Source organism: Amblyomma mixtum, chromosome 3 (genome assembly GCF_055824585.1).
Source record: "Amblyomma mixtum isolate Tamu chromosome 3, ASM5582458v1, whole genome shotgun sequence".
Taxonomy (NCBI): Eukaryota; Metazoa; Arthropoda; class Arachnida; order Ixodida; family Ixodidae; genus Amblyomma; species Amblyomma mixtum.
Genome location: NC_143014.1, coordinates 268,957,223 through 268,982,886, shown reverse-complemented (window position 1 = coordinate 268,982,886; position 25,664 = coordinate 268,957,223).

Here is a 25,664-nt window from a genome sequence, read left to right as displayed (position 1 = left end):
GTTCAGACTTCTCTCTTTCCATTCACTCAGCACCCGCTCATGGTTTCTCATTGCCTCACTTCACTCCTGCTCTCTTTCCGTGCACTCACCCTCCAGTCATGGTTGTCCCATACTCTAACATCACAGCAGAGCAGAACGGCGGCTCTGTTCAGACTGCTCTCTCCTTGCGCTCAACATCCGGTCATAAATTCCCATACTGTCACGTCACTGCAAAACTCAACGTCAGGGCTGATCCGACTGCTCTCTGTCCGTGCAATCACCCGCCAGTCATGGTAGCTCCGTACTGTCCATTTACTGCAGATCATAACTTAGAGTTGTTCAGACTGCTCCATTTCCGTGCACTCACCCACGGTTCATGGTTGCCCCATCCTCTCACTTTACAGAAGAACACAACATCAGGGCTGATCAGACTGCTCTGTTTCCGTGCACTCACTATGTGGTCACGGTCCCTCCGTGTTGCCTTTTCACTGTAGAACACAACTTCGTGGCTGGTCGGACTGGTCTTTCTGTGCACTAATAATCCGATCATAGCTGCTATTTACTATCACTTCACTGCAGAACACAACGTAGGTTCTGTTCTGACTGCCCTCTTTCCCTGTACTCACCATTCGGTTATTGTCTCGCCGTAGCGGTACTTCACTGCAGAAAACAACAGCTGGGCTGGTCAGACTGCTCTCTCTCCGTTGACTTACCATCTGGTCATGGTCGCCCCATACTGTCACTTCACTCCAGAACACAACTTTTGGGCTCTTCGGAATTCTTTCGTTCCGTGCACTGCACCCTCCTGTAATGGTTGTCTCGTACTGTCACTTCAAAGCAGAACAGAACGGCGGGGCTATTCATGCTGCTCTCTTTCTGTGCACTCACCCTATGGTCATGGGGGCCCCATAGTGCCACTTCACAGCAGAAGATACTCTCGTGGCTGTTCGGACTGCTCCCTTTCGGTGCACTCACCATTCGGTTATGGTCGCCCCGCACTGTCACTTCACTGCAGAACACAACGTCGTGGCTGTTTGGACTGCTCTCTTTCCGTGCACTGACCATCCGGTCATGGTTGCAGAACACAATCTTGTGGCTGCACAGACTGCTCTTTTGCTGGCCGCTGACCATCCGAACATGGCTCCCATTTAAAACCACTTCACTGCAGAACACCATGTCGGGGCTGTTCAGACTGCTCTGTTTCCATGCACTCACCCTCCTGTGATGGTAGCCCCCTACCGTCAATTCAGAGCAGAGCAGAACGGCGAGGCAGTTCAAACTGCTCCTTTTCTGTGCACTCAACCCTCGGTCATCGCTGCTCCATACTGTCACTTCATTGCAGAAGGTAACGTCAGGGCTGTTCGGACTGCTCTCTTTCGGTGCACTCACCCTCCGGTCATGGTTGCCCCGTAGTGTCACTTCACAGCAGAACAGAACGGCAGGGCGGTTCAAATTGCTCTTTCCTTGCACTCAGCATCCTGTCGTGGTTGCCCATACCATCACTTCACTACAGAACTAGCTCTTCAGACTGCTCTTCTTCCGTGCTCGCACCCTCCGGTCGTGGTTGGTCCGTACTGTCACTTCACAGCAGAACACAACGTCGGTGCTGTTCTGACTGATCTCTTCCCCTGCACTAACCATCCGGTCACTGTTGCCCCGTAGTGATACTTCACTGCAGAACACTAATGCTGCGCTGTTCAGACTGCTTTTTCTCATTTGACTCACCATCCAGTCATGGTCGCCCCATACTGTCACTTCACTTCGCAGATGTTCAGGCAGCAGCTGTTGAGACTTATCTCTTTCTGTGCACTCACCATTCAGTTATGGTTGCCCTTTACGGTCACTTCCAGCACAACACAACCTTGGGGTTGTTCAGACTGCTCTCTTTCCGTGCACTCACCATTCGGTCATGATTGCCCCGTACTGTCACTTCACTGCAGAACACAGCATCGGTGCCGTTCTGACTGCTCTCTCTCCGTGCACTCACCATCCGGTCATGGTTGCCCCGTACCTTCACTTCACTGCAGAACGCAACCTCTCAGTGGTTCGGGCTGCTCTCTTTCCGTGCACTGACCATCCGATCATGGCTGCAATTTACTATCACTTCACTGCAGACCCCAACGTCGGGGCTGTTCAGACTGCTCCGTTTGCGTGCACTCACCCTCAGGTCTTCGCTGCCCCGTGCTGTCACTTCACTGTAGAACACAACTTTGGGGTTGTTCGGATTGCCCTCTTTCCATGCACTCACCCTCCTGTCATGGTTCCCCCGTACTGTCACTTCAAAGGAGAACAGAAGGGCGGGGCTATGCAAACTGCTCTCTTCTTGTGCACTCGCCCTCCAGTTATGATTTGCCCTTTACTTCCACTTCACAGCAGAACACAACTTTTAGGCTCTTCAGACTGCTCTCTTTGCACTCACTCATCATCCGGTCATGGTTGCCCAATACTCACACTTCACAGCAGAGCACAATCTTGTGGCTGTTCTGACTGCTCTCTTGCCGTGCGCTAACCATCCGATCATGGCTCCATTTGCTAATGCTTCCCTGCAAAACGGCAAGTCGGGGCTGTTCAGACTGCTCTGTTTCCATGCACTCACCATCTGGTCATGGTTGTCGCGTACTCTCGCATCACAGCAGAACAGAACGGCGGCGCTGTTCAGAGTGCTCTCTCCTTGCACCCAACATCCGGTCATGAATTCCCATAGTGTCATGTCACTGCAAAACTAAACGTCGGGGCCTTTCGGACTGTTCTCTCTCCTTCCAATCACCCCCCGGTCATGGTTGCTCTGTTCTGTCCCTTTAATGCAGAACAGAATGGTGGGGCTATTCAAACTGCTCTCTTTCTCTGTTCTCACCATCCAGTATTGGTTCCCCCGTACTGTAACTTCACAGCAGAACACATCCTCGTCGCTGTTCAGGCTGCTCTCTTTTTATGCACTCACCATCTGGTCATGGTTTCCGCGTACTGTCACTTCTCAGCAAAACACAACGGTGGGGCTGTCCGCACTACTCTCTCTCCGTGCACTAACCATCCGATGATGGCTTCCATTTACTATCACTTCACTGCAGAACACAACGCAGGTGCTGTTCTGATTTCTCCTTTTCCGTGCGCTGACCATCCGGTCATGGCTGCCCCATACTGTCGCACCACTGTAGAACCGAACGTCGGGCTGTTCGGGCTGCTCTCCTTCCGTGCACTCGACCTCCGGTCAACGTTGCCCCTTACTGTCACTTCACAGCAGAACAGAAAGGCGGGGCTGTTCAGACTGGTCTTTCCTTGCACGCAACATGCGGTCATAGTTGTGCATACTGTCACTTCACTGCGGAACACAACCTCATGGATGTTCAGTCTGCTGTCTTTCCGTGCACGCACGCTCAGGTCATGTTTGCCCCGTATTGTCCCTTTACTGTAGAACACTACTTTGCGGCTGCTCAGTCTTATCCCTTGTCGTGCACTCACCCTCCGGTCATAGTTGCCCCGTTCTGCAACTTCACTGCAGAACACCATGCCGGAGCTGTCCGGACTGCTCTTTCTGAGCACTCACAACACGCAAAGAGAGAAAGCGAAAGGACAGTATGGCACTTGCGCCTAAAATGACCTCTTTGAACAGCGCTGATGTTGTGTTCCGCAGTGATGTTACAGTACAGGGCAACTATGCTCGCCGCTGCGGCACTGAAATTAAAAACTTTTTTCCGCGATCAAAACCGAAAAAGACCTTGGTCAAAATTCTGAGCGAAATTACAATAAAATCAGGTATTGCAGGAAAAGTATTTTGCACTTTGAGCAAAATGCAGTCAGCCCTTCACTATAATACTTTCGTCTGATACACAGCAGAATGAACTTTTTTCAGCTTTGGCATTTTTTTTGCTGTATGTTATTCAGTTTAATTTTAGTGTAAACATTTTTTCGACGTATTGCCTCTTATGGCGAGCCAGTGAAAAGGTGTATATTGTTTCCGGATGTCGCGTAGACCTTTTTAAAAGAATCCAAAATAGAGCGTTCTGACCTAAAAAAACGAACTACACAAAACAAAAGCCTTGTGCGCAACGTCTTCACACATGATAAAAAGATACTCCTAGTATACATTGCTCACATAAAATTTGGGGGGCAAAAAGAAAATAAACAATTTACTCTGAATTCTTTATGGACAGCAAGTTTTCCACTAGTGTGTAAAACTGAAATTACTGCTGCCACTTCACTTGAACTGAAAAATCTCTCCCGCTTCCTACTAGATGAAATTGCTTCTGACGCTTCAGTAAAACGTCGAAAATGTTTTGCCCGAAACATTTGATGGTCGAGCGCGATTACTCTACGTTTGTAACCAGATACGCACTGTCTTAGAGACACTTTCATCTCTTACAATTACATTTTTTTTCGGGAAATAGCCTTGCCGCTTCGCCATGTTTTTCCTTTGATATACATTGGAATCTGGATATCTCGAACATCGAAGGTGATCGGAAAATAGTTCGATATATCCATAATTCATATATAACGAATGGTAATGGATAAGCTTATATGTGCCTAGATGCAAGAATACTCTGCACCCACGTTAGTGACGCGCTTCTTGCAGCCACGTGACACCACTCGGCGTGCTTGCATCGCACCTCTCACTACGCGCTGGTAGCTGTAATGGGCTTTGCATCGAATCCGCTGACAACGAAGCTTTTGCACTAGCCAATGCCTACATAAGATATCAAATCCAGTTCAAACAGATTTGGGTTCCGCTCCATCATCGGCAGTAAAGCAGCCATGCGTGCGACGCCGCTAGGCTTTGGCTCGCTTCACCATATGAGAGCCATGTGCCGCGGACAACCGAGTGCACGACACCAGAGGCCATCTTCAAGCACATCCACAGTTAACGTCATTACGCGCTTTCACAGCCCTATCGCTGCCAGCAGGTCCTAAGTGCCTCGAAGCGGACTCATCTCCGTGCACGCATAATGATAGAGGGCCTTGGGAAGAAGCGGTGCTTGGAGTGGCGTTGCACGCAGTACGTTATATCGAATGACCCGCGAAATTTTTTGTCTGATATACATTGAGTCTTTCCTGCACCTAAACCGAAGATTTTCGATGCAAAATATGTGTGTTTTATATAACCAATAATTGGAATCATTCGGGTTCAATCTATCTTGGCTTAACTTACTGTTTCACGATATTAGCACCTTGCTGCTCCAGGGATTGTGCACTGGTGAACGACGAACTGGCTCCAGTCAGAGCTATCTGCGAACTTGGTGCCGCGTCACTTGAACCAGTTGGTTAGTGTAAGGCCCGAGAAGCAAAGGGCACATTTTCCGAGCATTTTTTATTTGTTATTCTCTCTCAGCTAGGAGTCGTGGCCTCTCAGCTGTGGAAGCTATGCCAGCTAACGCCAGCCAAGTTCTGCTTGCTGTCAAAGGCAGAGCTCAGCAACCAAAAACGCACAAAGTGATGATTAACGCAACTGGGCAGAGTTATGCCATTAGGAAAATCATGGAAGCATTGCTCACACATGACTTGTAGACACCGAAGTGATCGCTTATATGTATAGGAACAGAGAAGAATCCTCGGCTACGCGTTGCGCTAAGAGTAGCAGTCTTACCACATAATGGGAAAGGACTACACAACAAAATCTGCTTGACATTGCAAACGTGCCGGTGCCAGCTGGTAGTGCCAGCGGGCTACCGACACAGCAGTAGTTTGTTTATTCTCTACTGTCCTAAACGGAATCACTTGTCATTCGTTCATGACGTTCTAGTGTGCATCATGCTCGTCAGAGGGTCACGTTACCGTATAGTTCTCGCAATGGGATCCTCAGAGAGACATCCCGGTAGAAACAGCATGTTTGTTAGAGAAAATGCAGAATGTGGATCTGAGATGTCATCGCCGCTATGCTGTCATAGAATATTTGTCGTCTTGACTATGCGTTATGCGCCACAAAATTCCTTGTGTCCCTACCATGCAGGCAAGCACCGACCACTCAGGCCGACCCTAAAAACGATGGTCAGCCTCGTCGCCCGGGGCGCACCTGGAAGGCTGTTCACGAGACCGTCGCCACAGAGTAAGGATAAGAGTCGCTAAAAAGATACACAGGCGGGGGTTTTCGCTTAGCTCGGCTTCCTGTTCCCTGTGTCGAAGTCCGTTGTCTCTGAAGTGGTAGCTGCAGGCGACGCCATGGGCCAAAGACCGCATTCTGAACGCTGCCTGCTCAGACGAATGCTGTCGTGTGTATGGTGACGTATGGTGTCGTCACGTGTGCATACCAGTTTTGCAATAGTGCATCTATAAATTAAAGATAAGGGATCCAAAGTACTATACAGCGCCCTCTGGATCTCCACGAGCACGCAAAGAGAAAATATGAGTGGTTTACAGTGGTGGAACCGAAGCCAGAGAAGGTGCGCTTTCACTTCGGTTTTGATTTCGTTCCGCTTCCTTGCTGTATGTTCTGGATCCACTGCGCCGCAATGAAAGTTGACGAGGGCGACGACATGCAAAGCACATCGCGTGAGACTGGCAGTTAAACACTTGGGATGTTTGGCTGCGGCGATTACGTTTTGGTCTAAGGCAGTGGCCAGCTAAGCTTATCTGTTCGCGCTGCCGCGGGTTCGAAACCCACTCGCAACCATAGAGTGTTGTATCATGAAGTGTTTGGATAGTTGGCCAAAAATTGGTAGGGTGTTATTGTAGTTAAACTGAGCAGGCGTGTGAAAGCTTGTGTTTCGCCTGACTGGTTTTGCTTTTCTGGGTCGTCCGCACGTCTGCCGACATTATTAGACTGCGGTTAAGCCCTGATTGAGGTCAAGCTGATCTTATCTGTTTGCGCCGCAGATTTAAGTTGATGAAGACGACAGTGTGCGCTGCACAGCGCAAGAGTGTATTTCAGTTCAACAATAGCCGTGATGAGCTTGGGTGATAGCATTGTGCTCTCGTGCAGCGGCCAGCGAAGCTGATCTCTTCGCTTCTCCGCGCGTTCGAAACGCAGTCCCGGAAATATTATTTTATTTCAGCAGAAGCTGTTGATGTGCTAAGTTTGGCCAAGGTCACCCTCAAGGTGACCTTATTGGCTACAGCGGGCGCGACACTCCTCCGCTGCAGCTTGCGCGACGCTCCACCTAACTAACCCGAGCTTACCCGAGTTACTGCGAGGCTTCAGACAAGGTTCTTGGTTGGGACCACGTCAAGGTTGGCACCACGTTTAGCTTTTGAAAGACTCCTGGCAGGTTGCCCAAAATCAGGTGGCAGGTTGCCACCCGCCCACACTGGCCGGTGGCCCTCCTGTCAATGGCTTCGGACAAAGAAACATCGGCAAAGTCTGAGATTACAGCTTTTTGTGCCAGCGCACAAAAAGGCTGTAATTCGTAGTCTTCAACGGTTATTTTCACAGGTGATGGCTTTTCTGGCATTACTGAAGATTCCTTTTTTTTCACGCAAATTTTAAAATTTGTATGCTCCAAAATTAATGCAGCCTACGTAAATGACACAACAAAAGCGTATCCCTGCTAAAAGTGCGCGACTGCTAAAGCAACGCGGGCTCCTGATTTCCAATTGTTTTAGTGCAATAGCACCAAGACCCGGACTTGATTTCGCCATTGTGTGTCTAGCTCAACCGGGTAACCACCGGTTACTTTGGCGCGCCACCTAGGTGGCGTGGCAGGTGGGCTACCTTGGTCCCATCACCGTTTGACGTCATTTACTCTTCCAATGAATTGTGAACAAACTGTTTGCCTTGAAAGGTGGCAATTAATGACTGGTCGCGAGAGGTCGCTCGTGAAGAGCAACGTGCGTTTCGTACGCTTCACCTGCAGCAGCACCTACGATCGTAAGGCAGTGGTGCATAGTTGACCCGCTGTACCACAGCGCCAGCAGCGGCATTAGCACTCATGGTGCCACTGCATGATATTTCGTGCTTAGCCTTGTTAAAATGTCTGCTGAATTTTTTTTTACCTCTGAATGTCAAGTAGAGATTGAGCAATTCAGCATACATGCGCATTACACATTAAACCTTTCGCATGAGACCTTTAAGGCGAAGCTTAATTGTTGCCTCAAGTTTTAGTACGCTGGAACTAGGGTCCGACACTGTTATTTCACCGATTTCTGTCTGAAGCCTGGTTGACCTTGAAAACTGTGCCTCGAATAGAAATCGAAATAAAAACCGAAGTGCTAGCACACCTAATTCGCATCTCGCCTAATCCCGCTAAATCGGCCGTCATATTTGAGCGTTGTAGCACAAGCAGGGGCATTTTTCATATGGTGCTCATTTATATCTACGTCCCTGAAGCCTGCATTGTGGCAGCCGGCGCATCTGCCCAACGGACTGTGGGCAACCTGCCAGTTCAAAGGCTTTTAGGGTAAAGGCCTCATAGAAATGCCCTGTAGGGTGGCAGCCGTCATAGTGAATGACTTGCGGGGAAGTTTTCAAGGCATTTAGAACCAAATTCTCTGTACTAAAACGGTTATCAAAAACTAATACGTTTCGAATATACGATGGGCTATTTAGATAGTATTTTAAACATATTTTTTATTCATGAATGCACGAAAAATATCTAGGAAATACGTTCCTGAAATTTCATGCTTGGTATTCGAAATATTCTTAAAATATGCAAAAATACCTTACTTAAAGCATACTTCGAGCACTTTTGAAATACGTGAAAAAATATGTATGCAGTTTAGCATCTTCTCAGTGTATTAAAGGTGTATTTTCGGAAATATGAAATTAATTCTTCCAAAGTGTACTTCAATTCTAAAAAACGGGCAGTCCTTGTAAACGTATATGCGTGCAGTTTTAGCATCTTGTCAGTGTATTAAAAGTGTACTTTCGTAAATATGAAATTAATTCATCTGAAGTATACTTCAAGTCTAACAAACGGGAAGTCCTTTTAAACGTATTTGGAGCACACTTCTAGCTGCCGGTTAACAGTCGAGTGCTCGAAATCGTGCTTCAGGATATGGCATTTGCGTATTGTCAACGCATTTGAAGTGCACTTCCGTAAACACGCAATCAATCCGTCCAAAGAATACTTAAATTCTAGCAAATTGTCAGTTCGCCTTAGAATATTTGCAGCACACTTAAAGCTGCCGTTGAACAACCTAATGCTCGAAATCGACTTTCGGGAAATCGCATTTTGGTGTCGGCAATGTTTTTGAAGTGTACTTTCGTAAATACGCAATTAATCGGTCCAAGTATACTAAAATTCTTAACAAAGGGGCCGTCCGCGTAAACATATTTGCATTACACTTCAAGCTACCGTGGAACAATCTAGAGCTCGAACTGAGATTTCGGTGAACAGTGAAAACTCTCCCTTGCCTGTCGTCCTTTCTTTGCAACACAGTAATCATAGCGCCGGAACAACGCAGGGCAAAGATGAGACGGGACGAGAACGCCTGCGTTGTCCCCGCGCTATGATTACTGTGTTGCAATGAATTACCAACCTGCCCAAGCCTTTTCTTCTCTGAAGTCCTTTCGCTTATGGTAACTTCTAGCAGGAAGGTAACCACCACTTATTTCCACTACATGCGGAGAACGTGATAGCATGATACCGGCAAAGGCGCCTTGGGTATTTCCGGGCCCAAATATGCCAGCGAAAAGGACCACGATCGGCAGGGCCGACCGGATCCCTTAGACGCCCGTGCATCTGTGGGTTGACAGTTCGACTCCTGACCTATCTCTGGCGCAAGTTTCGACTAGCAATTCTGTTCTAGATCGCTTCCCGATTCGAATGCGACCAGTAGGGCACTTGTGGGATAATTTTGGGCCCACAGTCTTTGCGCAAAAAACGCCTCACCGGGCAATATAGTGCGTCGCTCTCGGTGGGTATATATTAGGCTAGCCAAGTATGGCGCTCGTTGGAGCATTTGTTGTTTGCTGAGGCACTTCCGTCATGATTTGCAGAGTAGGTATTTTTGCCGTTTCCATGCCGTCACGTGACCTTATAATGTTATGTACATTGTGATTGATGACAACTGCGCTTGTATAATTTGTCCAGAAGTTGTAGCATAAACCCGTCTCATTCTGTGAAGTCGACTAGTAGACCTTTTTTAAGCCGAACTGATTATATTTTTAATGTAGTAAATGTATAATTTTAGTGTATTTCTAATGTAATCTAATGTATTTAATGTATATTTTAGTATATCTTTAAAGCATTATAAATATGCTAAGCGGGCAAAAATGTACTTTTCACGTATTTTAAAGAACGTTCCAAATATTATTCGTAGTATACTAAGAAAGAATTCGTATTCCAGTTTAAGCATAAGGACAAAAAAATGCGAAATAAATATAAAATTAATCAATATGTTTGAAATGCATTTTAAGCGCATCCTCCTTTTCGCTAAGGGAAGCCCTTTAGGTCAAATGCTTTGAGCATGTCAAGACCTTAATTACTCACCATAAATGGTGCTACTGCATGATATACTGTGCTTATCCATGTTAGACAGTCTCCTGAGTTTTTTTATTCAGCCACAGACACGTAAAAATTTTCAGGTTCTAAACCTAAAGCGCTGTCAGGTGCCGCGAGCACTCCAGATTCCTTTCAACCGTGTAAGAGTTTTGCATATGGCAAATACATTTCTGTGCACTTCTGCCTCGCATCAATGAAAATTTCACACGCAAAAAATGGTGATGGCCCGATGCGTATGCGTGATGCTATTAACCATCGGGAGGCATTGCTGCCTTTGGTGTGCTTTGCAGACTATCGCTCAGAACAGATGGCGTTCAACTCAATCCCTTTGTCGAAGCGCAAACGCTTTTTGGCGGGAAACTTCCCTGAGCACGAGCCGAATCCGTGCCGGAGGAGAGTAACGGTGATGTGCAGCTGCGATGAAGAGTTTGGCGCATGTGCGAGCCCGGGGCAAAACTGCATCTCTCTTCCACCAGACAGCGCTCTTTTGTTCCTCGCGCTTCTGAGTCCTCCCACATACCTTACACTGACCGTACGTGGGTTGCAACCCGAGACATCTGGCGGTTCACCATACGCCTGGCGTGTGCTATTCGCCGCGAGGTCGACCTATACGTGACGACATCGTCGCTCCACTAGTGTGGATCGGCAGCCGGCGGCGCCCGCTGAAACGTACGCCCGGCGGTTCGCTTCCAAGTTAGCAGAGACTTTTGTGCCGACGAAAACGCGCCCTCTGCAATGTATGAGCCATATACTTCTTGAAAAGTTTCGATTGCGTGCAGAGAAGTGTGAAATCGGCAAATGCTACGTAACAGAAGCGCGAATTACAGGAAAACACGAGACCGCTATGCTACCACATAGCCTCGATTTTGTGAGTTCCTCGCGTTGTGGCTTCCGTTTTTTTTATATCTCTCTCATGGTCCTGATACATTTATTGCGTCACACTTCCCTGATGGTTGCAACGCTAACTGTCCGGATGGTGTTTACCATGGAAGGAGGAGGGTGTGACGACAGCGGAGGAATCCCCAACCGGAGGACCATTATCGTAGAAGCAAGAGGGTATGGCGAGAGCGGGATAAGGTGCAACTGGTACGCGGTTGCCATGGCAATCAGCCGGAGGATAGTTAGCCTAGAAGAAGGAGCGTTTCTGTGGAAGGGAGAGTACAGCGAGAGGAAAGGGATATGGAGAGAGTGTAAGAATGTGTACCACCGTAATCATCCGGAAAGTGGTTACCATGGAAGGAGGAGGGACGTTATGGCTAGGGAGGAAGAATGTTACACGTCCGTCTGCGCCAGCTGCTACTAAGCGCGCCGCCAGAGGATAGGATCGTCGGCGGCACTGCACTTCTAGAGCGGCGTACTGGAGAGGAGACCTAGGCTAAAAACGAGTATGTGTGGAAAACTAAACAAAGGGTCCTCGAAGTCAGGTCGGTGTCATATTCTTTGCCCCAACATATCGTAAAGTACAAATACTTGAAAGGGGCCATGACACTATTTTTCAGACTGAAGCTATGTATAGCATGTTGTTCGCCATCCATCTCGGAACAACTAGACAAAATATAAGCTCATTTGGTGCAGCCAATAATTGGAATTGAGTGTTAAAATTTTTCCTGAACCATGTTGAAGTCAGGCAACACTGATACACTCGCGGTTCTTGACGCCATAAAATGGCAGTTACGTGCTTGCTCTCGACTGTACGACTGAGCTGCAGGTAGTGAGCGTAGGGGAGCGAGTTGCTCGTTGTTCAGGCTTGGGACATGGTGGGGCGTAGCCGGGAGTTGGAGGGGGAAAAAGGCAACAAAGGCTTGTGTCCTTCCTTTTCTGTGTAACTTCTGCCCGGCACGTCTTCACAGTGTAGCGCGTCTGGACTCGAGTAAAAGCGCTCTCTGCTGCGCTCCGGCCGTACGCGCGCAGTCACTTTTGTAGCAGACGACGCTGCCAGGCTATGAAGTCACTCAGGCTGTTTCAAAATGGCCGTCGCTGCCAGGGGGAGACACTTAGAGCCAGTAACTTCAAATTACTATTTATAGCTCAAATGCGCCAGTAAAGCTCTACTTTTTAAGTACGCATAATAACGTCGTGGCTAGTAGCTTCAACGTAAAAGCACAACTTCGTGGTAGAGCATGTCATGACCCGTTTAACAATAGTAGCTTAATCTCGCGTCAACCATTCATCACCCTCCTGTCAATTTTTTTTCGTGTTTTTTTATTATTGGGGTATTGACGGACATGACACTCGATTTCCAAACCATGCGCACCGAAGGAAAGGCAATAAGGCTCCGAATGTGAAGAGGATCAATTCTCCTGGTCGCGGCGTCTCCATAGCCTTAGTCGCTTTGGGATGTTAAACCCCATAAACCAACCAACCAACCAACCAACCAACCAACCAACCAACCAACCGACCGACCGACCGACCGACCGACCGACCGACCGACCGACCGACCGACCGACCGACCGACCGACCGACCGACCGACCGACCGACCGACCGACCGACCGACCGACCGACCGACCGACCGACCGACCGACCGACCGACCGACCGACCGACCGACCGACCGACCGACCGACCGACCGACCGACCGACCGACCGACCGACCGACCGACCGACCGACCGACCGACCGACCGACCGACCGACCGACCGACCGACCGACCGACCGACCGACCGACCGACCGACCGACCGACCGACCGACCGACCGACCGACCGACCGACCGACCGACCGACCGACCGACCGACCGACCGACCGACCGACCGACCGACCGACCGACCGACCGACCGACCGACCGACCGACCGACCGACCGACCGACCGACCGACCGACCGACCGACCGACCGACCGACCGACCGACCGACCGACCGACCGACCGACCGACCGACCGACCGACCGACCGACCGACCGACCGACCGACCGACCGACCGACCGACCGACCGACCGACCGACCGACCGACCGACCGACCGACCGACCGACCGACCGACCGACCGACCGACCGACCGACCGACCGACCGACCGACCGACCGACCGACCGACCGACCGACCGACCGACCGACCGACCGACCGACCGACCGACCGACCGACCGACCGACCGACCGACCGACCGACCGACCGACCGACCGACCGACCGACCGACCGACCGACCGACCGACCGACCGACCGACCGACCGACCGACCGACCGACCGACCGACCGACCGACCGACCGACCGACCGACCGACCGACCGACCGACCGACCGACCGACCGACCGACCGACCGACCGACCGACCGACCGACCGACCGACCGACCGACCGACCGACCGACCGACCGACCGACCGACCGACCGACCGACCGACCGACCGACCGACCGACCGACCGACCGACCGACCGACCGACCGACCGACCGACCGACCGACCGACCGACCGACCGACCGACCGACCGACCGACCGACCGACCGACCGACCAACCAATTCTCCTGGTCGGGAGAAACAAAGGCATACCAAGGTCTCAGCATAAAATGTGGACACATTAAGTATAGATACGGAAAGGAAATGTTCGATTAATATGTTAGCGTTAGATAAAAATAACAATTTGTAAAGCTAAGCTTGGGGGCTTTTCGCATTAATCAGCCACTGTTATTGGTTTGGTTTAGTCGTACAGAACTTTACTCTTCCCTGGAACCACCGTCAGGTCGCGCTTTCCTCCGTCCGCACCATCTACGGTAGCAACGCTCTGGGTTATTCCCATGGCAGCCACCTTCAGGTAGAGCATTCCTCCGCTGTCACCTTGAACTTCCTAAGCCACTAGGCCAAACGTAGCCTTTCATCCTCTCTCTCCCTCCACTCCTTTAAACGTGCAGAATTGTCTTCGCTCCACTTTGCCACCTCGACACCTTGGTACACGCAAATTAATTGAATTAAAGCAACTCTAATGAAATTGCTCTTCATTGAGTCAAAATAAATTGATTCTCTAAGTGATTAAGGCCTATGGCTCACGCTGTAGAATGCAAAACTATAGCTAAAAAAAGCTGTAACACCCGTAACTCTCATATCAGCGGACGTTTATGTGTTTGTGACGTGAATGATCGAGTGACAGCTCGCATGCGTTGGCGACCATGTTTCGATTCGTATTTTAGTGATGATACACTAGCCACTAGGATACCGCAGCAGTGGCCTAGTGGTTAGACCATCCGCAGTGTATTCGATGGGAATTGGGCTCTTACGTTTGAGGTACATTTTTGCCGGCCCATGAGCGAAGGAGCGGTTTGACCGGATTGTTCCAGGCGGTGGGTTGCCTATGCCGACTCCTACGCCGGAAAGCGGAGGACAAAATTGGAGCGGTTACTTAGGCTCCGGCTTAAGGTCATGACGCTATAGTGTAATGGGTTAAGTTTCACATTGGCAGTAAGGCATTCTCTACTTTACAATCATAAATACCTGGGAGTCCTCATACCCTTTCAGGCGCAGTGGTGTAGGAGTGAAGCGATGCGCCACTACCGTGCGATGGCAGGTGCTTCCAGCGGTGGGTCTTGGGCTGCCCAGGTTGCTCTTCCTGGGCGACCAATCCTCAATTTAACTGCTCCCTGCCACGGAGCGCAATTTGTTCACTATCCGGTGGGCAGTTTATGATGACACTAAACGGTCATCTGACCTAGGTGGCCTACCTACCTTCTAGGTTGCTCTCATAAGACTACCTTCCGGAGCCATGCCCATGATTTTTCCCTCACAACGCCGACGCCGATAATGTCGAGATCAGATTTTCTTCAGAACGGGGCCTTTACCGTTAATGCGTTTTAGAACTGCCAACGCGGTGAGCACTAGGCTACAGTAACGTGGCTAGAACATTCGCCTCGAATGCTATCGGTACTAGAGTCGGATCTTGGGCGAGTTGGGGACGGTTCACATGCCACCTAGCGCTGAACAGACACGAGCACAGGGATACAAACAGAAGGGGCGCTATCTTACAACTACTTACTTGTAAGATAGCGCTGCTTATGTGGCGCTGCTTAGTTGAAAACATCAGTTAGTAGCAGAACGGGGCCTTTACCGTTAATGCGTTTTAGAACTGCCAACGCGGTGACCACTAGGCTACAGTAACGTGGCTAGAACATTCGCCTCGAATGCTATTGGTGCTAGAGTCGAAGCTTGGGCGAGTTGGGGACGGTTCACTTGCCACATAGCGCTGAACAGACACGGGAACAGGGATACAAACAGAACGGGCGCTATCTTACAACTACTTACTTGTAAGATAGCGCTGCTTATGTGGCGCTGCTTAGTTGCAAACATCAGTTAGTAGCAGAACGGGGCCTTTACCGTTAATGCGTTTTAGAACTGCCAACGCGGTGACCACTAGGCTACAGTAACGTGGCTAGAACATTCGCCTCGAATGCTATTGGTGCTAGAGTCGAAGCTTGGGCGAGTTGGGGACGGTTCACTTGCCACACAGCGCTGAACAGACACGGGCACAGGGATACAAACAGAACGGGCGCTATCTTACAACTACTTACTTGTAAGATAGCGCTGCTTATGTGGCGCTGCTTAGTTGCAAACATCAGTTAGTAGCAAACATCAGTTAGCTGCAGATTTCTTGAGCATATTTTATACACTCACATGGCCCATCTCAATCGAAATGATTTGCTTCCAAACGACCAGAGTGGTTCTCGCCAGAAGCTTTAATGCCATACACAGCTTGACGAGTTGGTAACGGACCTTCATAATTCATTGCACTTTTCTCATTATGCAGATGGTATCTTTATCGATTTTTCAAAAGCCGTCGACCGTGTGCCGTACAAACAACTAAGATTGAAAATATGGAGCCTTGAACTCGACGCCAAAACAACTCGATGGCTTGAACAATTTCTAACGAATCGTTCTCAAGTGGCTAAATTAAATGATAATATTTGCAGCCTAACCGCTGTCAAATCGGCTGTCCCTCAAGGCTTAGTAACAGGTTCGCTTTTATTTTTAATATTTTTAATGATAGAACAAAGAATATTAATTCGAAAGTTCACCTTTTTGCCGACGACTGTGTAATTTACAGAGATATATCTAGTCCTAACGACGTCATAACTTTGCAATCTGACCTGAATAAGCTAACAGAGTGGTGAGGCAAATGGCAGTTGCAAATAAATAGAGAAAAGGCTAAACGTTTGAAATTCACTTCGATTTTGAAGTCACGACCAAATACTTACCTAATAAATGATAGCAGAGTAGACTCGATCTCCACGGTTAAATACCTCGGCATCCTCCTAAATTCTAGCTTAATATGGACTGACCGCACCGAAGATATTACATCCAAAGCACAAAAAAAAACTAATTCTGAAGCGGCGCTTACACCTAGCTGACAGGGACACCAGGCTTCAAGCCTTCAATTCTCTTGTGCGCCGTTCACTAGAATATGCGTCAATCATTTGGCATCGCTACCAAATCACGCTCACCAATAAACTTGAAGCCCTAGCGAATAAAGCCGCGCGATTCATCTTGTCATCGTACTCGAGATTTCAAAAAGTTTCATCTTTGCCGCCAACATGCCGCCACTCGCAATGCCCAGAAAATTTGCCAGATCATCCTTTTTTCACACTTTCTATCACAGCAGTACATCATTTGCCCGGTCGCATATTTTACCGCCACCTCATATTTCACGTCTCACCGATACAAAGTTAACCCTATTTTCGCTCGGACGGAAAAGTCCAAGACTTCGCCTTTAACCTCGTCAATAAAAGAATGGAATGAGTTGCCCTCCAGTATTGCTACTACAACCAAGTTTTCCTTATTTCAGTCCAAACTGCTAACCTTTCTGGAATCTCAGCACGATCAGTAAGAAGATTTGATTTTTATGTCAATTATCCGCAAACCAATATGTACTCTTTCTTTGTAATTTGTGGATTTTTTGAAACAGTGTTTACGATGTTATTTTGTTTCTAAACTTGTCGTATTAACCACCTGAAGTGGTTTTTCGTCTTTTAAAAATTGTGCTCTCACTTATGTCCCCCCCCCCTATGTGATGCCCCCCAGTGGCCCCTTAGGATATTTGAATAAATAAATGAATAAATAAATGTGAGGCGCGGAAGGTCTGGTGGGAGGTTCTGAGGACGTAGGTGGGAGATGGATCTATTCGGTGGTCCCGAAGGTGGTGCTGCACCCACCGGAGGGTGCTCCGGAGGAAGCACTCTACTTTGCCCATTGCATAGCACTTTGCAATCAGTGTTAATATGTCTATTCAGTCCTCATTTCTGGCGTGCCCCCTTATTCGCACAGCTTCGCCCTGGTGTGTGTATGTGCTCCGGTCGACGCAGGACGCCTTTACAATGGCGATGGCCGCGCAAGGCAATTTCACTCCGCATTAGCCTCGCTGACTTCTGAACACGTGGTCGCATGTGGCTATATTGCTGCCAAGAATTAGGATTTTGCTCGCTCCTTGCTCGAAAAAGAAATCGCAAATTACCTTTTCGTTTCTATGCTTCCCGTAAACGCGTTTTTAGCGGACATCTTGGTATTGCCGTTCCCTGCGACTAGGAAGATTGTTCATTCTCACATTCGGAACTCTTGTTTGGTCCGCGACGGCGGGTTGAATATTATGGGCCACGGTCACACCTGGGAAGGACACACGAATAGGAAATAGCTGTTACAATCTGTGCTACGCCTAGATTTTCACGCCACAGAAATGCATGCGTGCTGTTTAATGTTTTGATATCATGTGCATTGTCAAAGAAGAAAGGGCGACAGTTTTCTCACAAGCAGTATTCAGCAGCCAGCAACCGCCAAAGACTTCGACTTTCTTACCATCGGTTGGGTTTGGCTTGGTTTTCGGGGTTTTAACGTCCCAAAGCTACTGAGGCTATGAGAGATGCCGTAGTGAAGGGCTCCAGAAATTTCCACCATCTGGGGTTATTCATTGTGCACTCATATCGCACAGTATACGGGCGTCTATAGAGTTTCGCCTCCATCGAAATTTGACCGCCGCGGGCGGGATCGAACCCGCGTCTTTCGGGTCAAGCATGGCCTGTGCCGTAAACGCCGTGCCTCGATCGGTTATTACATGGGACAGTTATCTATGACGCAACACGAAGTGCTGCAGAAAAAACTGGGCGATCACAGGTGACGTGCCACGTTGCACAGCCTTCGTTTCCGTATACCTTGTTAGATAGTCGGTCGCGAGTGCAATACATTTGTGACCGTCGACATACCGGCAGGCCGGTATGTCGACGGTGTTTGCTGCGCAATTTCCGCCGTCACGCTTGCAGACTAGCTCGCGTGGGCGTCGCAACCACCGTCGACGACATATTGGCCTGCCGGAGCCGTGGGGTCCTCGAGCCATACAAAACAGCTTATTTCTTTCACTCAATCAGGATTCTGAGCAGCACAATAGTGGCGCGCGAATGTGCTAGTCACGTCAATATTTGTATTCACAGAATACTGCGTATTTCTTAACTATTCGCGTTCCGTAGGTTGCTCCTCTCACATAAGCCCGGAATACACGGAGCGTTTTTAAGGCGATTTGCGCCCGACGGCGCAGATTTGACGCCCGGCGTCGTGAAAAACGCCCGCCGCCGCCGGTCAGGACAGGCTAGATTTTGACGCTTACCGTCCGGTGAGACCGGAAGCGGCGACTGAATCAAGCCAATAGCAGCGCAGTAAGCCCGCTCTTGCGGTCTTCTGCCTGCTGCCGCCAAGAAGGCCGCCATTGCTGACAAGCTACGCAGTGTTTTTGGCACGGAAATGTTATTGTCGTGAAAATAAAGGCCACATCAGACTTGAAATGTCGCTTTTTTTGGAGAACAAGGCCGAATCTTGGATCCGAACGCTTGCACTCCCTCCCTGAAGCGAATGTGTCGAAGACAACCACAGCCGCTGGCGTCCGCGGCTGAGCGGGTATCCAAATGTATGCGAAGGCATGCATTCGAGCACGCAAATCTTTATGGATACTTAAGCGCGCGTGCTAAAATTTGTACAGTTGTGTCGAAGTGAAACTTTCCTGATTTTAACAGAATGGTCAGCGTCGCTGTTCTCACAGACCTCCCTCCTTGCACAGCGGTGTTTGCCCTATGTTGATCACATTTGCTTTCGCGTCGAGGGATACGCGGCGGCGCACCGCCGCTTCTACGCTCTTTGTATCTTGTTGGGACTGGGATTCCGAGCCAGGAAACGGTCGAGGCGACGGTGAGTACAAGGACGTTTATGTACAGTATGTACAAGGGCTTTTACATGATACAAGGGTCAAGAGCACCACGGGCTAGCGCAAAGAAGGGCGGCCCCGGCGGCGAGCGTAGCTCCGGCGTGATGGCTCTTCTGCTGCCCGTCTGCTGCGCGGGTTCAGCGCGGCTCCGCTTTTAAAGCCGCTGGTGACGGTTGCGGTAGCCAGCCGTTCAAATCCTCCAATCAGGTCACGGCACTGGCCACCGTTCAAATTAGACCAATGGTCGAGAGGCGCCGGCCGTTGAAGGCTTGAGACAGGAATGGGCGGCCGGAGAAGCGCCGCGGGTGTCCGAGCCGACGGAGAGGAGGGGGAGGAGGAAGGGTCCGCGTTGGCGCCGGCGAGACGGGATGAGTCACGCTGCACGCCGCGACATGTCAGAGGGAGTCTGGGCCTGCTTTGAGCGCCGGCGGGCGCGCAGCGCTGGTTTAGACAGGCCAGCCAGCGAAATGTGGGCTCTGGCACTACAGCACCACCGCCGCCAGACAATGCGCCGCGAAGACGAGCTACTTCCGCGTGGATCGGATGCGGGACGCGCTCGTACGCCAGGCTCCTCCAAGTTCTCGTCCGGTGTTCAGCCGCAGGTAGCTCCAGGCTCCTTTCCGAGAACGGGTCCCGCTCGTCAGGACAGGATCACTGCTCCGCCGCCTTGTCGCCCAGGTGACTGGATCAGCTTCGCTCGGTCCTTCGGAAGAGCTTGCTTCTCAGCATCGGTCGTTGATCGTTCTGCATGTTGCCAAGAACCGACCGAGAACAGGCAACACCCAACACGAGCAAGTGCCCTCTGTCACCCGTCAATACACCAGACTTAAAGTTCACAAAAACTCCGCTAGCAATAGTTCTATCCCCTTTTCGCTCCCTGTTCTACAAGAGACACATGTGGGATACAAGAACTCTAAAGTAATTAACTCAAAGTGTCAAACACAGGAAATACACGTAATGAAATGAACGCAATATAAATTCGCTCTCTTGAGATCACTCGGCCAGGAAAACACTCAGGTGAGGTCACAAATGAGGATATCAATTTTTTTCCCCGATCTACGAGCGAACTTAACTGTTCGCGAAGAGACAAAATATAGGCCATTAGGAGGCGAAGGCAGCCTTGCTTAGAAGACACGGCTTAGTGCGTCTACGTTCGCGTTTTCCTCGCTTCTAACGGACGTTAAACGACACCCGCTACAGCGGAAACTAATGACTGTGCCTCTTTCACTGTGGCTGCGCTTTCTCTCTCTCTCTCTCCTACCGTGGTAGCTAATGTCTCTGCCTCTTTCGCGGTAGACGCGCTTTTCTTTCTCTCTGTACTTGTCTTTCCAGTTTGTACGGGCGGTACAAAACGAGAAAGATTCGCTTTCACTGACTTGCGACTTGTCCCTTTCTTTGCGCTTCGCGCGCCAGTTGCGGCGTTCAACTGCGATTGCACAAAGATTCCGGTGGGACCTTTCTTTCCTTTCCTTTGTTCTTCGTGGCAAGTGAGACATTCCACGAGTCTTTAATTTCTCGCGCACCCGTTTGCCTTTCCGCTCGATGTGCGGTTCGCCTCTACACGGCCTTTTGATTTCACGCCTACCGAATAGAGTTATCCGGACACGCGGCTTTCCATCGCGATAAGTGTGCTTGGCCGAGCGCTTAGACGGTTTCTTGCCAATTTTCTTGCCCCTGTCACTGCGGCCTCGTACAATCTTTCGCTCTTTGAGCCGTACTCGCGTTTTCCTTGCGCGCGCGTGCAGCTTACTGTGGGAGCGTGGTTTCTCCTGTGACTGCAGCGGAAAGCGAGAGCCGTCATGAGAGCACGCCCCTTTGCGCGTCTTGCTCTCTGCGTGCTGGCGGCAAGATTCACGCCTGTCCCGCTCCTTAATAGTTCGCCTCCCGGGCAGCGCTCTCTTGAATCTCGGTTTGCTGCCTTGGTGCATTTTTCCGCGCGAATGTTTGTACGATTTCTTTTTGCAGTTTTTTCTACCGCCCAGACCTATGTGCCTGGACACACTTATGCGCTTCGCTTTGCGCGATAGTGATGCCTCACACATTTCTCTAGCTCTGGTTCTGACGTTAGTTTCAGCGCTAACGATGTTACTGATGTTGCTGCTGTCCATGTGCCGTTGCAGCAGCTGATGCTTCCGATGGTGGCAACCCGTTTTCGCGCGTTTACGCTTTCTCTCTGTTCGGCGGCGCCCGTATTTCTTATGCCTGCCTTTCATCTTTCGGCGGCACCGCTTTTTGTTTTGCCTGCCTTTCATCTTTCGGCGGCACCACTCTTTCTTTTGCCTGCCTTTCATCGTCTTTCGGTGACAGCTCTCTCTCTTGAGCTTGCCTTTACTGTCCTTTCGGCGGCAGCACTGCTTGTCTATCACCTTGTGGTGATAGCTCTCTTTTCGGAACTGGCTGTTACTTTCCTTCCGGTTGCAGCTTTCTTTCTTATGATTGCCTTTCTCTTTTCGATGGCAATACTGTTTTTTTTTGTTTGGCTATCACCTTGTGGCGATAGCTCACATTCCTGAACTGGCGGTTCCTTTTCTTCCGGTTGCAGGTTTCTATCGTGAGCTTTCCTTTCATTTTCACCTGTGGAAGCACATTCTGCTTCCGTCGCCTAGGTTTCTGCTCTCTGACAACATCACTTTGATTGTCAGCCAATTCACATGTGCTACCTAGATCAGGCCTGTCTTTAGCGCCTTTACTAGCGTCCTCCAAACTGCGTTCTTCCTTGTCAGCCTCTACGAGTGCACATTCGTCCTCATCTTTCTTGGATGGAACGACGTCTACAGCTCCCATGTCGTCTGGGAGGTTCTGTGTTCCACTGTCGTCCAGCACCTTAGCTTCTACAGGCGCGGACGACCAAGTGTTTTCTGTCGACATTACTGCTGCCACGCCGCTCTCGTCATGCTCCTGACGCGTTTCAGCCAATTTCGGATGAGGGTCGGCTCTGCACTCAGTCGCGGTGTTCCCGCTACTACAGCTGCTTTCTGGAATGTCGCAAAGCTCAGAGCAGTGTGAAAGCACGGCACTCGTTTCGCCTCGCTCGCTAGAGACACCAACGCACAACTCAGCGCCCGCAAACTCTACATGCGCCCGCTTCTGTTGATCGTAAATGCCGGGTTTCTGCATTTCTGCCGAACGCGATACACAACACGGTGTGCCGTCCTCGTTTACTTCGCTTGCGTCGGCGCAGACGCTTTCATTGAGGTCCAGACGGACATTCTCTCTGCCCTGTTCGGCAACTTCTCCTGCTTTCGACACGCTAGGAGATCCGCTTTCCGGTAACTCCGCCACAATTTCAATGGGCGAGACCTCTGCAAGTGCATCGTCCGATGCTGTGACTACCTTATCCGATGGTATAGAGGCTTTCTCAGTTGGCGAATGCGGGGTAATTTCCACTGTTACAGCAGGAGTTACATCTGCCACGTACGGACTACGTTCCTCTGTTCCGCACTGGCAGCTCTGCTCTACAGCTACGCACTCTACCTCTGTGTCACGATCTTCCAACCCTTCAGCATTTTCGAGCCACTGTAAAATGCCGGCTTTAAACTGGTAGGGAAAATCGTAAAACGATGGGGTGCTATTCTCTCGCAGGTACCTTTGGCGAAGGTCCAGCGGTGACACGTTATATCTCGCCAGTAAGAAGCTTTTCAGCTCATCGTAGTCCGCCAAACCGTCGTCCAACAGGCGCTTGACAATGTCATACGCTTCGCTGGAAAGTAGGGCTACCAACTTATGTGCCCAACCATTCCGCTTAACGCGCTTTCTCTCGCAGACGAGCTCGAACTCCGCCAAATATTTCGCCATATCTTCGGCGATCACGAAGAGCTGCGGCCTGTCTCTCATCTGCAGACCGTTGGTCTCATGCAGAGCGGAAAATGTTCTATATCTCTCATATCCGATCTCATGCGCTTCAAGCTCCAGGTCCATCAGTTTCTTAGCGCGAGCACGCCGTTTCATCTCAAGCTGCCTCCGTTTTTCTGCCTCTTTGCGCTCAAGCTGCTTCTGTTTTTCTGCCTCTTCGCGCTCACGGCGCCTTTTGGCCTCCTCGCGCTCACGGCGTTCTTTGATCTCATCCCAGGCCTCATTGGCTCCCTCAGCCGTTACATTCTCCTTTCGCATGATCTCGAGAATCGCATGCTTTCGTTTTGCGGGGCCCAAATCAATGCCCAACTCTTCACAAATTTCGATGAGTTCCTTCACTTTGAAGTTCTCCATCGCGCACAATAGCCTCTTGTAGTTTGCACTTTTCTTAGAATTCCCTTGCCATTCACTACTATAACGCTACTAGCATGACACGCGCAAGTAATTCTTTCCAAAAACGCCTCGTTTACTCCCTCTGCACCAGCTTTCGTTTCAGAGCGCTCCGACTTGGCTCGAAACAGCAAAGCTCTCTCCAGTGCAACACACACAGCCCTACTCTAGACTACAATCACGTGTGCTAGAGCAGTCTGGCGAATTGAGGGGAAAACATCAGGCACGAGGTAGCTGACGCCGGTAGATCCCGCAGCTGCCATCCACTGTTGGGACTTTGGGGCATCCCACCGCTGCCACCACTGTTGGGGCTGGGTGTCCGAGCCAGGAAATGGTCGAGGCGACGGTGAGTAAAAGGACGTTTATGTACAGTATGTACAAGGGCTTTTACATGATACAAGGGTCAAGAGCACCACGGGCTAGCGCAAAGAAGAAGGGCGGCCCCGGCGGCGAGCGTAGCTCCGGCGTGATGGCTCTTCTGCTGCCCGTCTGCTGCGCCGGTTCAGCGCGGCTCCGCTTTTAAAGCCGCTGGTGACGGTTGCGGCAGCCAGCCGTTCAAATCCTCCAATCAGGTCACGGCACTGGCCACCGTTCAAATTAGACCAATGGTCGAGAGGCGCCGGCCGTTGAAGGCTGGAGACAGGAACGGGCGGCCGGAGAAGCGCCGCGGGTGTCCGAGCCGACGGAGAGGAAGGGGAGGAGGAAGGGTCCGCGTCGGCGCCGGCGAGACGGGATGAGTCACGCTGCACGCCGCGACATGTCAGAGAGAGTCTGGGCCACGGTGTTAGGTATATTCTTCCACCGTGGTCTGGGCCTCCTTTGAGCGCCGGCGAGCGCGCAGCGCTGGTATAGACAGGCCAGCCAGCGAAATGTGGGCTCTGGCACTACAATCTCCAGCCGGGCGTCGCGCCGCCGCGACGTTTTCTGCCGCGCGAATGTCGTCGAAAAAAACGTCGTATGTATCCCGGGCTTTACAGTGGAAAATTGCGTGAGCTCAAATTTTGTACAGAAATGGCATTTTGTCGAAAGAATTTTTGTGCTAGATTTCTTTGGTGTACTTCCCTGAGTTCATAAATAAAGTCGAATAATCGCATCGTCTCCGGTGGCAACAAAACAAAACAAGATATTATATCAGTGATTGCACCGGTGCCGGCATCTCGTTTGTGGGCTGTAGAGCTTTGGCAAAGGAGGGGGGGGGGGGGTTGGATTGCGGGAGGATTTAAGACACTTTTAAAGCGAAAGCTTTATTGACCTAGTTAATCCAAGGTCGTCGGCTCCGCAATTTGACCTACCAGTAGAGGAGCGGTGGAGGTGTGGAAACCACGTTACATAACTTCTCTCACTCCCTCCTTTATACCTTCCCTTAAATCACGGTTCAGGTGTTCACCGAGATGTGACAGTTACTGCGCCATTTCCGTTCTGCAGAAACCAAACAAAATAAGTGGGCCGCCGGCATTTATTGAGTTCTCTGGCGTTGGCGTTGACAACGTTGTGAAGTCCGATCATTTGGCGAAAGGAAAGTGGCTCAACTGGCTCCCTGGGTCAGTGGACACCTCAACCTCGCTTTTATGAACGTAGCGTTGGTGTCCACCTGAAAACCTGCTTTCTCTTAACATTCCCTGCTTAGCAATGCTAACCCGGAAGCAATTCCTCCAACTGCTTTATTGATCACAAAAAAAGTTATTTCGGCCAAAAATCTACAAAACTCCACAAGAAGTGTATTCAAACCCCTCAAAAAACACGCACTTCCTTTACCGAATCTCATGGCCCATAAACCAGATGGCGCTGCCGGTGCACTCGGTGATGTGTTGGCTGCAAATAATCGATGCAAATATTCGATCTTTTTTGTTCAGTTGAGGCCAGTGCCACAAAGTAATGCTGCATGAAACATTTTGCTAACCAAATGAAATTTCTGTGGGAAATTTGAGCTC